Below are 12,607 nucleotides of genomic sequence, written 5' to 3' on the forward strand. Positions count from 1 at the left end.
TTTTTTTTTTTTTTGTACTGGGGATCGAACTCTGGACCTTGCGCTTGCCAGGGAGGTGCTTGAACCACTGAGCTATATTCCCAATCCCCCCGCTTTTTTTTTCTTTTTTTTGAGGTGGGATCTCACTATATAGCTCAGGCTGGCCTTGAACTCACAGTGATTCTCCTGCTTTACCTCCCAAATGCTGGGATTACAGGCATGCGCCACCATGCACACCTTTTTTTTTTTTTTTCAATTCTTATTTGCAGTTTTGCCCGATTCTTTGGAGTAGAGTCCTCCCTTACACTTGTTGGTATGTCCAGTTCAGAATCTTTAAAGCTGTACGTACAGGTTGGAAAAACAAGTCTTGAATGTAAACAATTCATAGTTACATAAGAAAAATAGAAATTTTCTTCTGTTTTAAAGTGGAGGGCTGGGGATACAGCTCAGTGGCACAGCACTTGCCTGGCAAGCTTGAGGTCCTGAGTTCAATTCCTGGTACCAAAAAAAAAAAAAGAAAACAAAAAGAAAGTAAAGTGGAGGACCACTGGGGATATAGCTTAGTGGCACAACTGCCTGCTGGGCGAGCACACAGTCCTGAGTTCAATTCCTGGTAACAACAACAAAAAAGAACCAATAAAGTAAAGTGGAATGAAATGCTAAGATATGTTAAAATAAAAAATTTTAAATAAATTTTACATGCAATTCCTTCAATAGTCATCAAGGTCACTTAATGAGGTTCTCTGTCTTCATGACAGCCCTTTTTAAAAGAAATGATGCTTAATCCAGGCACCCTATCTGCCTAATAAATTCTTTTATTTAGGCTCTTATTACCACATAAATTACGGACAAACTGATGACAGCTTCAAAATTCCTAGGGTCTTAGTTCCAAATTTCTTCAAGAAATTTCCTTTAGGACCACCTATGGGTAAGTAGGTCTGCCTTGCTCTGACACCTTCTCTAAACATGCATGAATTTCTCTAAACATTCATATTCATTTCTAAGCTATCACACTGAGGAATAGTACAGATCTCTGGAATATGCAAATATCTAAGGTTAAAAGAAAAATTAAGGGGCTGGGGATTTAGCTCAGCGGCACAGCGCCTGCCTGGCAAGTGCAAGGTCATGAGTTCAATTCCCGGTACAGGAAAAAAAAACACCAAAAAAAGAAAAATTATTAGGTCTTTCATACTTTTTGCTGTCTTATAGTGCTTTCTCACAGACCTAAGAGAGCACAACAACACAGTTGCTTGATGAGGCATTTTCTGTGATGTGGAGCCACAGGAGAAACAAAATTTTTTAAATGAGAAATTTTTTTCAAACTTGTTTTTACAGATAAGTTTCACAAATACTTCTTGCTGTGTTTCTTCAAAGATGCCAGGGAAATGCTGGGGTTTTAAAATAACGAATGATTAGACTATAATGAAGTTTATAAAGAAATTATAAGCTGGGCATGATGGCAAGTGCCTGTGATCCCAGCATTCTGGGAGGCTGAGGCAGGAGAACAGCAAATTCAAACCTAACCTAGGAAATTTTATGTTAGCAGGACCCTATCTCAAAACATAAAATTTTTTTAAAAGCTGGATGTAGCCTGGTGCAAAGGCCCTGGGTTCAATCCTCAGTACCGCTAAGAAAAAAAAATAAACTGAGTATAAAACTGAAAATTTCCTATTTACACCTGAAAGTATTACCTTAAAATTCTAGAAAACAAAGCCAAACATGGTAGCACACGTCTGTAACCCCAACACTAGAGAAGATGAGGCGGGAGGATCACTGCAAGTTCAGGGCCAACCTGGGCTACATAGTGAGATTAATTAAGGCCAGCCTGAATTACATAGCAAGAGCCCACCTCAAAAATAAACAAATATCTAGAAAACAAAAGCTGGACATGCTGGTACACACTTGTAAACCCAGCATTTAGAAGGCTGAGGCAAGAGAATCACCTAGACTCTAGCACAAGACCTTATCTCAACCCTTCCCCACAAAATTCTAGAACAATTAAGAATACAGACTTTTTTAAAAATAGATTTACATTTCATTAACCACTAGTGATGTCATCACACATTATTTAGTCCTTGGAAAATGTCACTGTACACTGGCAAGAGAATGAAATGAGGGAAAAAGGTAAATACTATGTTCACATTATGATGAAAAAAACTCACTTCATGGACCACCTGAAAAGGTCTTAGAGGGCCTCCCAGGACACCCTCCTCCAAACCACATTTAGAATCATATTCAATACTGCACCATCCAAAATGAAAAGCAACTTCCCAGATCTCTCCCAAGGTAGGGTCTAGACTTGACATTCCTGACAGTTCAGAGGAAACAGTCCAGAATAGGTTTAGATTGTCACCAGGGAAACCAGAATGCAGACTCTAATAAATTGTCAGGTTGGCAAGCTGGCTTCACTGAGGAAGGTAGCTCCAAAGGCATAAAAAGAATGGTTCCTTTTTTCTTTTCTTTTTTTTTTTTCAGACAGGGTCTTGTTGTATAGTTCAGTCTGCCCCTGAACTCACTATGTAGCCCAGGCTGGCCTTGAACTTGCAACAATCTTCCTGCCTCAGTCTCCCAAGTGCTGGGATTACAGGTGTGCGCCACCACATGTGGCACAAGAATTATGTTTTCTAAAGCAGCAACTCCTTAACTTTACAGACATCAGTACAGGAAAAAGGAGTAGGTAGGTCTGACTCAATGCATGAAGGCACTGTCATACTATCAAAGCCCTGTCCAAACCATCTCACAAGAGGCACAAAAACAGGTAAGGGAGAATAAGACAAGTACATAAAAAACTGAGATGCACTGGGACATGGACGGAATAATGACAGGAGGGAGTTCAAAGTCATCAAATATGAGAGAAGAGAGGGGGTGTCTTACCAGTCAGCAGAGGGATCGAAAGAAAAGGAAAATACAGTGAGGCACCTGTAATCCCAGCTAACTGGGAGGATGAGGCAGAAAGATTCCAAGTTCAAGGCCTGCCTAGGCAACTTGGTGAGATCTTGGCTCAAAAAAATGTTTTTGTAAAGTTGGGGATGTAGTGCAGTGGTTCACTGCTTGTTATACCCAGTTTTAATCCCCAGAACCAGAGGGGGAAGAAAAAAGAACAAACAAAAACCCAGTGAATGAAAAATTCCCCAGTACACACTGAAATAATGCTGTTAACTTTTTCCCTGGCCACAGGTGCAGTGTGGGGAAAAAAAAAAAAGCAACTTAGCTGCTATTCTGACAAGACATTCAGGCCCCAGAGATGGCAAGTGATGAAGAACCAATGTGACCACAATTTTAGCCCAAGATTTAAAGTCTACAAATTACAGTAGCAGTTGAGAAATGGCTGCATCCATTCAGGCTTCCGAAGGGAAGATAACAAGAACCTAGTCAGGTGCTACTTAGTTCCACATGGTCTATAAGAGAAACACAGGAAAGATCTTTCTCCTATGGCCAATGGGTCAATACTGAGCATAAAGAACATGAAAGATATCTTTGTACTTGATGGCGCCTTGCAGACTCCGAGGAACCCTAGGGCTCCTGTCTAACACCCAGATCCCAACTCTTATAAAATCTATGCTCTGGTAGCTTTGGATTGGTATTCCTGCCACCTACATGACTACACATCCACATCCACGTCCACCACCACCACCCAGAAATACAGGCAGCCAGCAGGTGGTATTTTTCTCCTTTAATTAAAACTGCCCAACATTGATGTCTTACAGAAAAGAGGCAGGGGGAGGAGGAAAGAGGGGAAAGGAAGAAGGAAAGGAGGAAGGAAGGAGAAAGATCATTTTTTAAAAAGTGCTCCTGCCAGGTATGGTGGCACACACCTGTAATCCATGCACCTGGGGGGCTGAGGCAGGAGGATCACCACAAGTTCAAGGCTAACTTTGGCTACACAGTGAATTCACAACCAACCTGAACTACATAGTGAGACCCTGTCTCCAAAAAAAAGAAAGAAAAAAAGAAAAGAAAAAGAGAGAGAGAAAGAAGTGTTCCCAAAACTACATGAGCAGGAGCTGAAGGTGTAGCTCAGTGGCAGTCTTCACCTAGTGTATATGATGTCCTGAGTTCAATCACCTTCCTGTTGGAAAGAAACAGGTGGTACATGAACCACCAGATATGGAGGCACATGCCTATAATCCCAGCTACTCAGGAGGTTGAGGCAGGAAGATAGCAAGTTCCAGGACAGCCTAAGCAACTCTGCAAGATAACTGTCTGAAAATGAAATTTAAGAAAGGCTGGGCTGTACCTCAGTGATGGAATGCTTGCCCAGCATGCAGGAGAACCTGAGTTCAATCCTAGTAATAGGGGAGAAAATACACAAATCTCTCCAAAGTCATTCTCTTTCTCTTCTTTCTTTCTCCCCATCTCCTCCTCCTTGCCTTTTTGAGACAGGGTCTCAATATGTAGTTCAGACTGGCCTTGAACTCAGTGATTCTCCTGCCTCAGATTTCCAAGTGCTGTGATTGCAGGTATGCACCACCACGCCAGGCAGGTATTCTATTTCTTTCTATAGTTGACTAGTTTAAAATCAATTAAAAAAAAGCCAGGCATGGTGACACACACCTGTAAATCCAGCACTCAGGAGGCTGAAGCAGGAGGATCACTGCAAGTTCAGGGCCAGCCTGGGCTACGAAATGAGTTCAAGGCCAGCCTGAACTGCAGCGTGAGACCCTGTCTCAAAAAGACAAAAAAATAAATAAAATAAAATTTTAAAAACTAAAATAAAACAAATTTTAAAAACCAGAAATGGTAGAAAAAGCACCTATGGAATATTAATGGCTGGAAGAGGCCAGGGAAAACAAGACTCTCAACCATTTACAGAGAAATTCTAACATACATCCCTTATACTGACCCAGCCTTGTGTGGGGCTGGGAGAAAATTCACTAGGTTGCTCAGCTGGAATAACGACAACAATTATTATGTTCTGGCGGGATTATTCTAAAAGCTTTATATATTCATTAGCTCTCTTCATGCTTACAACAATTACACTTGTAAGATAGGTACTATTACTCTTCCCATTTTACAGATAAGCAAATAGGCACGAAGAGATTAAAGATGTTAAGGGCACAGCAGAGAGGTGCCAGGATTCCAAATGCAGGGAATCTACCTGTAAAACCTGCTCTGAACCATAATAGAACTAACTGGAAGTCAAAAAGTGCCGATACCTCAATTCTGCAGAGAGCTCAACTTAACCTGCTATCCTAGACCAAGTCAGCCAAAGGGGCCCACTTCCTGCTACTGAAGAACCTGTCATCCAATCTCTCATGGAGGGCTGGAGTCTAGCACAGTGGTAAAGTGCTTGCCTAGCATGCTTAAAGCCCTAGGTTCCATTCCTGGCAAGGCAAACACAAAAATAATTTTTAAAAAGAGACAGCACTCCTGAGCAAAAAGAGAAAGCAACAACCCACAAGCGCCTCCAACACTCCATGCAACGACAACCAAATGACAGCCATCTGTGGAGAGGTGGGAAGTGATGGCATATGTAAAGGCCTAAAGGTAGAGAAAAGGGGGGGGGCACCTTGGATATGGGATACCAGCAATCAAAACAGAACCCCTAGAAAAATAGTATTCAGGTAGGTCATCAGTAGTGACAGGAGTAGTCAGCTCCCAAAGATAAGAGCACAAGCTAAAGTGTTCTGTCTGCAGGTGGCTTCCCTCACTAATTAGCTGAGAATTTTCTGCTTAGTGAGGACCAGGAAAATAATCTTGCTCCATCGGCAGCACTGATGACCCCTTGAGTCTGAGAATATGGCTAGGTCTTGCTCTTGAGGAAGATACCCCATTGTTGTTTAGGAAACACCAGCTCTACCATTCCTACAGGTACCTCAAGGGTGGGGGGCGCTCACTCTTTTTTGTAGCTGAAGTTCTTGTGAGCTGCCTGCCGAAGGCCAAAAACTACTGTCTATCTCATAACTCTTCCCTAGCTGGTCACAGCCCCAGTGCACTGACCCAAAAGGTCTACAGTCTCTCTGAATTGAGCAGCCAGAAATCCCAATTCTCTTTCAGACCCACAAATGGAGAGGCAAATACAAACCCATTCCTCCTGGCCAGGCTGAGGGCATTTTGCCAAACTGTGAATTGGCAAGGGGGCTCAAGACAAGCAATGCCTTAGAGCCTCGGGTGAAGGTGCCTAAAACAGACTGGATGTCTTGAGGGTCATCCTGCGGTGCATGGAAAACCCCTCTCAAAGGAGTGCAGACCCATGGCAGAGGCCCACTGGGTATTTGTGGAAGGAGAAGGGTTGTTTACCTCCAACAAACTCATGCCTCACTGAGCACAGCCCCAGAGGAGGCAGAGCTTTGTATTTCCAACTTCCCAGACAGCAGAGGAAAATAGGCCAATGCCTGCTCAAAACCAGCTTGACTGGTTCTACAGGGAAGCCCCTGGTCTGCTCTGCCTTTCTTTTTTTCTTTTTTTTTTTGCACAGTACTGGGGATTGGACCTGGCGTTCTGCACTGACCTACCTTCCCAATCCTTTTTATTTTTTGGTTTATTGAGAAGTCTCACTATGTAGTCCAGGCGGGTGTACACCACCACACCTGGCTTTATTTTTTATCTTTAAACAGAGTTTCACTAGGTTACTAGGGCTCCTGCCTCAGCCTCCTAGAGTGCTGGGTTTACAAGTGTGCACTACCACGGTCAGCTCCTTATGTTTGGTTTTTTTGCTTTTGTTTTTTTCCAGACAGGGTTTCGCTTTGTGGTTCCGGCTGGCCTCGAACTTGCAGCAATCCTCCTACCTCAGCCTCCCCTGGGATTACAGGCATGTGCCCCCATGCCTGGCCCCTTATGTTTTTTAAAAAGGAAAAGGCCAAAAAGGGTGGCTTGGAGCCAGTTATTGAACACACCACTCCTCTCTTTCTTCCCACAGCTGATTCAAACTGTTGCTCAGGATCCCCTAGATACCAGCATCAGTGTCTATCTCACTGTCTCTCCTACTGAGTCTTGTGATATTATGGCTTTACTAAGTCTAAAATTAAACATTTGATATATGAAAGGAAATACATTTCTTTTTGTCCATTTTGCCATTTTCTAATGAGAAATGTAAGAAATAGTTGGAATTAGGAGAAATGACTACTAATCCAGAAACAGATTATCTGTGGAAAGAACCTCCACAAAAACCTGGGTGCAGTAGTACACACCTGTAATCCCTGTATACAGGAGGTTGATGCAGGAAGATAGCAAGTTCAAGACTAGCTTGGGCAACTCAGTGAAACTCTATCTCAAAATTAGAAGGAACTGGAGGGGCTGAGGATATAGCTCAGTGGCACAGTACCTGCCTGGCAAGCACAAGGTCCTGAGTTCAACTGCTAGTACTAAAAAGAGAGGGGAGGGCTGGAGGGCTGGGGATGTAGCTCAGTGGTACAGCATTTGCCTAGCATGCACAAGACCCTGGGTTTAATACCTGGTAGCACTATTTTTAAAAAGAACTTGGAGCAGGGCCAGGGATATAGCTCAGCGGCAGAGCACCTGCCTGGCAAGCGTGAGTTCGATTCCCAGTACCAAAAAAAAGAACTTGGAGGAAACACACCTGGCCCGTAATTCCAGCATTCTCAGAGGTTCTCAGGCAAGAGAATCACCCTGAGTTTAAGGCCAGCCTGGGCTACATAAGCAAATTCAAGGCCAGCCTGTACTACACAGTGAGACCCTGACTCAAAAATACTGTGATGGGGCAGTGACACTGCTGGCAAAGTTCAAACCTTCAGGGTTAACCTGGGGATGGCCTACCTTTTCTCATTCCAGCATACGGAAACGGTGATTTCCTCCCCCACAGGACTATACAGGCTTACTCTTGCCTCAGCTGAGACAGAAGGGGAAAAATGTACAGCTAACACTTCAGTGACTCACTCATGTTTGATGAAGGCTGGGAGAAAGCCTGGAGAATCCAAGCTTCGAGTGCAAAATGTACAAATACTGGAATCCCCCAGCACAAGGAAGAAACTCAGCCACCTATCTGATTTGTCATTTTGCTGTACTTCTGAGGAAGGGCCTGGTTTAAACTTCATCCTCCTCTCCACATCCCCCTCAATTTTTGCTTTGATAAGTGCCTGGTGGCACCACCACAGCTAAAAGAGTCAGATGCTTTGCACATCCCCTCTCAGATTGGATGATGGGCAGCCCAGCCTACAGCTTAACCAAGCAGAGGGAATTGGGGTTGGGGTTGGGCCTGGGGACCGCAGGAGCCTCATCAGGCACTCTCGGGAAAGGAATATGACCACCTTCTTGGCTCTTTCCATCTGCTGAGGTTACTTCATCCCAATTCACTAATGGACTTCAAAGTGCAGCTGCGGGGGGGAGTCCATTTAGCAGAGAAGCTATCATGGGGTCTGCCAAAGGTGGGGCCCAGCCCCCACCCAGCTTGAGGATAATGGGCCACAAAGTCTGAGGCTTGGCTGCACTCTAGGCATAAAATATTCATTCAAGCCGACATAATACATATAGAAGAACGTCATGGAAGCTCTTGGGAGAAGAGAAATGCCAGCCAGGTGGCTAAGTGCTCAATGGGAAAGAGTTCACAGAGGCCTAGGTTAGTACTGGTCCAATGCCCACTGAGAATTGGGTTGTTCTGTCCGAAGGGGAAACAGTCTAGGCTGAGATGTCTGACTCCTGAGAGATCGCACCATGCAAATCTCTCAGGCAAACAAATTCTCCATCTTTTCTCACTACAAAGGCATCAATATTGCTTAAGACATTCATGCTGAAAAAAAATCTCAATCACTGGTCACCATCCCCAAGGCAGCTATCTCTGCATTAAGCCTGCTTTTAATCTGAAGCAGGCCAATTCTTAAGGGCTTTTATTCAACTGTTCAGCTACTTCCCTAGTCCACAGATTGAAGAAATTATAATTTACTGAGCAGTTATATTCCCCAAGTTGAAAGGGTATGGTGCAGCAACCCTATGGACATGGACTGTGCCAGCAGAGGGTAAGTGTACATGGTCAGACATTTACCCACCTCCCTAGCCAGACGACAACTCCCAGCAAGAGGCCCCCACCAGACTCACAGCACAGGATGAGTGCCAGCACCCAAAGCATAATGCTGCACAGCTAGCAGGTAGGGTGCTGGCTAACCAGCCCATCAACCTGGATTCACTGCATTGGACATGCTCATCACTGGGGTCCAATACGTATGTGTGGGAAGTGGCTCAGCTGTTTTTTTACAGGATCTTATAACTTAGATTTGCCCTCTTCACAAAAGGATTTGACAGAATATACAGCACCACTCACTCCCTAGAACAGTGACGGCAGCACCATTCCTTGTCCATTAAGTAGAAGCCTGGTGGGTAATAAAAGGCTCAGAAGCCCTTGCTCTAAGTTCCTGAGGCCCAGAGGATAGGCAGGTCTCAAACCATGTATAACCTCCCCAGGGTTTACTGAAAGGTCTAGTCTGCAGTAGATGAACTCTGCAAGTTGGACCCTTCTCCACACGTGCCCGTTACTGCTGCTGCTGGCTTGGAAAACAGTCAACTGGCTGATTGCTTTCAAGATTGCCAAGCCTCCAGAACAACAGAGCTATTTGGTAAAAAAGCAAACAGAAAATGCAACTCCCAGACTGAAGAACCCCAAAACTACCAGCCACAAGTCAGAATCCTCCTTCTGCAAAAGGAAGAAGTCTACGGCTGTGAAAAAGTACATCTAGAACGAGGTGTCTCAAAAATCATCTTAAAGACAGGGTTTGACTTTATCTCCTACTTTCACTGTTAGAAGCAGAGATGACAGCAAACAGGCAATCTCTCTGCAACACAAGGTTTATTTTTATGCTTCAACAATTTCTATGTGTGCTTCAGATGTGATCAAAGAGCTGCTAGCAACAGCTTCTTATCAACCACATTTTTAAGTAAGGAGTAGAGGAAAGAGCAAAAAAGATTGGAGACAACTACAAAGTTTGTTTACCTCTTTTCTGGTAAGGCTAGTTTAAATAATTTAAATCTAAATAGGTGATAGTGAACATTTGAGGAAAAGAAAATGGCCCTAAATCCCTTGCTTTTTATTTTCTAACATTAAGAGGGTACAATGACTGAGTTCCATGACTATTTTGGCTAAAACTGAACAGGTCCAAGAAGAGGGTTCCTAATTTCATTTGGTGGCATGATCTATTCTAAAGGAGGTCAATGCTTCTGACAACCCTGGCCTTCTAACCAAAGGAGCTCCTGTTCGTCTCCTTTCTTGCTTTAAACACAGGGGCTAAAGGTGTAGCTCAGTGGTATAACATTTTTAGCATGTGTGAGGCGCTGGGTTCAATCTCCAATACCCCACCCAACCCCCTCAAAAAAACAGGCATTTGCCTGTAATATGTGCCTCCCGGGTTTTCCAAAGATCCTGCTTTATACTGGGATGAAACTTTACATGACGTCAACAGTGTGACTGGCTGAGAACCTCAGAGAACCCTGAAGTGGCTCAGGGGAATCTAAGTCCATAAGGCATAGAGACAGGATGAGTAATTCATACTTTAGAACAAGGTCTCAATGTATGCAACCATTGCTCTGGGACAAAGTTACCACAGAGCAGCTTACATTCCAAAATGGTCACTGATTACTGCTATCATGAAATCAGTGGACATGCACTGAGTCCTCACCACAGGCTCAGGAGTATGTCAGCCATGTAAGGAAGAGAAGAAATCAGTGCACACATCACAAGAAAAAGATCATGGCAATAATGCATTTACAGGGGGGCGTAGTGGCACATGCCTGTAATCCCAGCACTTGGGAGGTTGAAGCAGGAGGATTGCTGTGAGATCAAGGCCAGCATGCACTGCATAATGAGACCCTGCCTCAGAACAAACAAACAAAAAAACCCTAACAATAATGCATTTACATTTAGTAAACAGCACAAAGAAACCACAGAGCCTGTCTGTTACTCTCTCTGCTGAACACAATGCCCCTACAGCCTCAGAGAGAGTAGGCACTCCAGCCACTCCCCAAATGCCTGAGGGTGCCAGTCAGTCACTTGGCCTCCTCTCTGACCAGCTCATAATCAACAGTCTGGAAAAGTTCTCAGGTAAAGGATGGTCTAAAACAAAGCTTACGAGAGGGAAAGGGATGAAACAAGCAACCTCAGGATGGCCTAGAGAAAGTTGTTCCTGGTAGAAGAGAGCCAGCTAGCAAGGAGGAACTGTGTGACACAGACAGAGCTCCTTGGTTTCCAAAGACACCCATCCCACGCAGAACCAACTACCAAAGCCAGTGAGGAAACAAATCAGCCACCCCTTCCTCTCAATCCCAGCTTCATTCCACAAGCAAACAGTCCATAATTAATAAAAGGGTCAACCACTGCAGAAAAAAACCTCCGTCCAGACTCCTGAGTTCCTAACTGCCCAGGTGACAGGAAGCAAAGGCAACAAGACAGAAAAACATAGTAAATGAAAGGATACAAGATTTTTCCAAAAGGAAATTAACATGACACAACAGATCTACCTTAATAGGCTACAAGGAAAAAAGAGAACAAGGAAACATAAAGGATGTAATAAAGGAAAAGAATGCGAAAAGTACTGAGCCACACAAGATAGAAGAGCACCTTTTTCAAGGATTTAGTTTTTCGTTTTGTTTTTGCTCTAAAAAAGTTCACCAAGAAAGATTTGGTAGGCAGGGGACTCTCCAAAGAGCAAGCAGTAAAGGACACTGGAGATGGTGAAAGAAAGGGGAGGGGTGAAAAGTGGACGCCTCTCAGCTAAGAGATGAGATGACACAAAAAGGCAAAAGCTTGGATGACAAACTACAGCAGTGATTGCCAGGAATGGGGTGGGGGGCGGGATATAGGATCAGGAGACTGATCTACAATATAAGAAACTAGCGTGGCAAAGGTGTAGAATTCCGAAGAATTAAAAGACTAGCCAGTAGGAAGGGAATGGATAAGGGCATATGAGAAGGGGAAAGGAGTAAAAGTGAAGAAGCCAGGAGAGTCTCGTAGGAACACGAAAAGCAACACGGAAGATAGGGGTGAGGTTTAGCAACAGGAAGCAATAAGCAAGAAGGAAGATACTAAGTGACAGACAGGGAGCAGAAAGGCAGAAAGCATCCTGGTTTCTGATGCAGGGTTAAAAAGGCAGAAAGGCAGGAATAGCCAGGCTGAGGACAGACTGAGCAACAGGTTAAGTTACTACCGCGGGGCTGAAACAGGGAACCTCGACACCCCCCACCCCCCACACACACACCCCGTGCCCTCGACCGCGGAGAAAGAGCCCAGGGAGGAGGCTGGAAGAACGCTCACAGCAGGAACAGGAGACACAAAGTCTTAAAAACCAGACCCCAGGGGAAAGAGAACAACAGGGAGTGAAAGGAGTGACTGAGCCCCAAAGGCAACCTGTGGGAAAACTACGCGCATGACAGCTATACGGGGAACACGGAAGCGACACAAGCCAGCACCAGGAACCAGGGCGAAAAGAAGGGAAAGTGATGCGCAGAGAGTAGGCGAACGATTTGGAAAGGTGATGAGGGTGGAGCTGGTGGGTTGCAGGCAAGAGGGAGAGCAGAGTTTGGAAAGGGAAGGAGGGTAGAAAAAGCTGGGGAAGTGAAAAGGAATAGGGGCGGAGAACACACTCGAGGGAAGGACCCTGAGGGTGAATAACTGGGACTGGAAGAACCGGTGTGGGCGCAGGGGCACCGAGGCTGAAGAGGCAGGAAAAGGTGGACAACAGTCCACGGC

General features: G+C 44.6%; 1 protein-coding gene across 5 annotated transcripts in view; it reads right to left on the reverse strand.

The window, feature by feature from the left end:
• Mark2 (MAP/microtubule affinity-regulating kinase 2) overlaps positions 1-12,607 on the reverse strand; it is a 64,345-nt gene that overhangs the window by 50,426 nt on the left and 1,312 nt on the right. The gene's annotated exons all lie outside the window — the stretch shown is intronic.

Source organism: Chinchilla lanigera, unplaced genomic scaffold (assembly GCF_000276665.1).
Source record: "Chinchilla lanigera isolate Chin_1 unplaced genomic scaffold, ChiLan1.0 scaffold00021, whole genome shotgun sequence".
Lineage (NCBI taxonomy): Eukaryota > Metazoa > Chordata > Mammalia > Rodentia > Chinchillidae > Chinchilla > Chinchilla lanigera.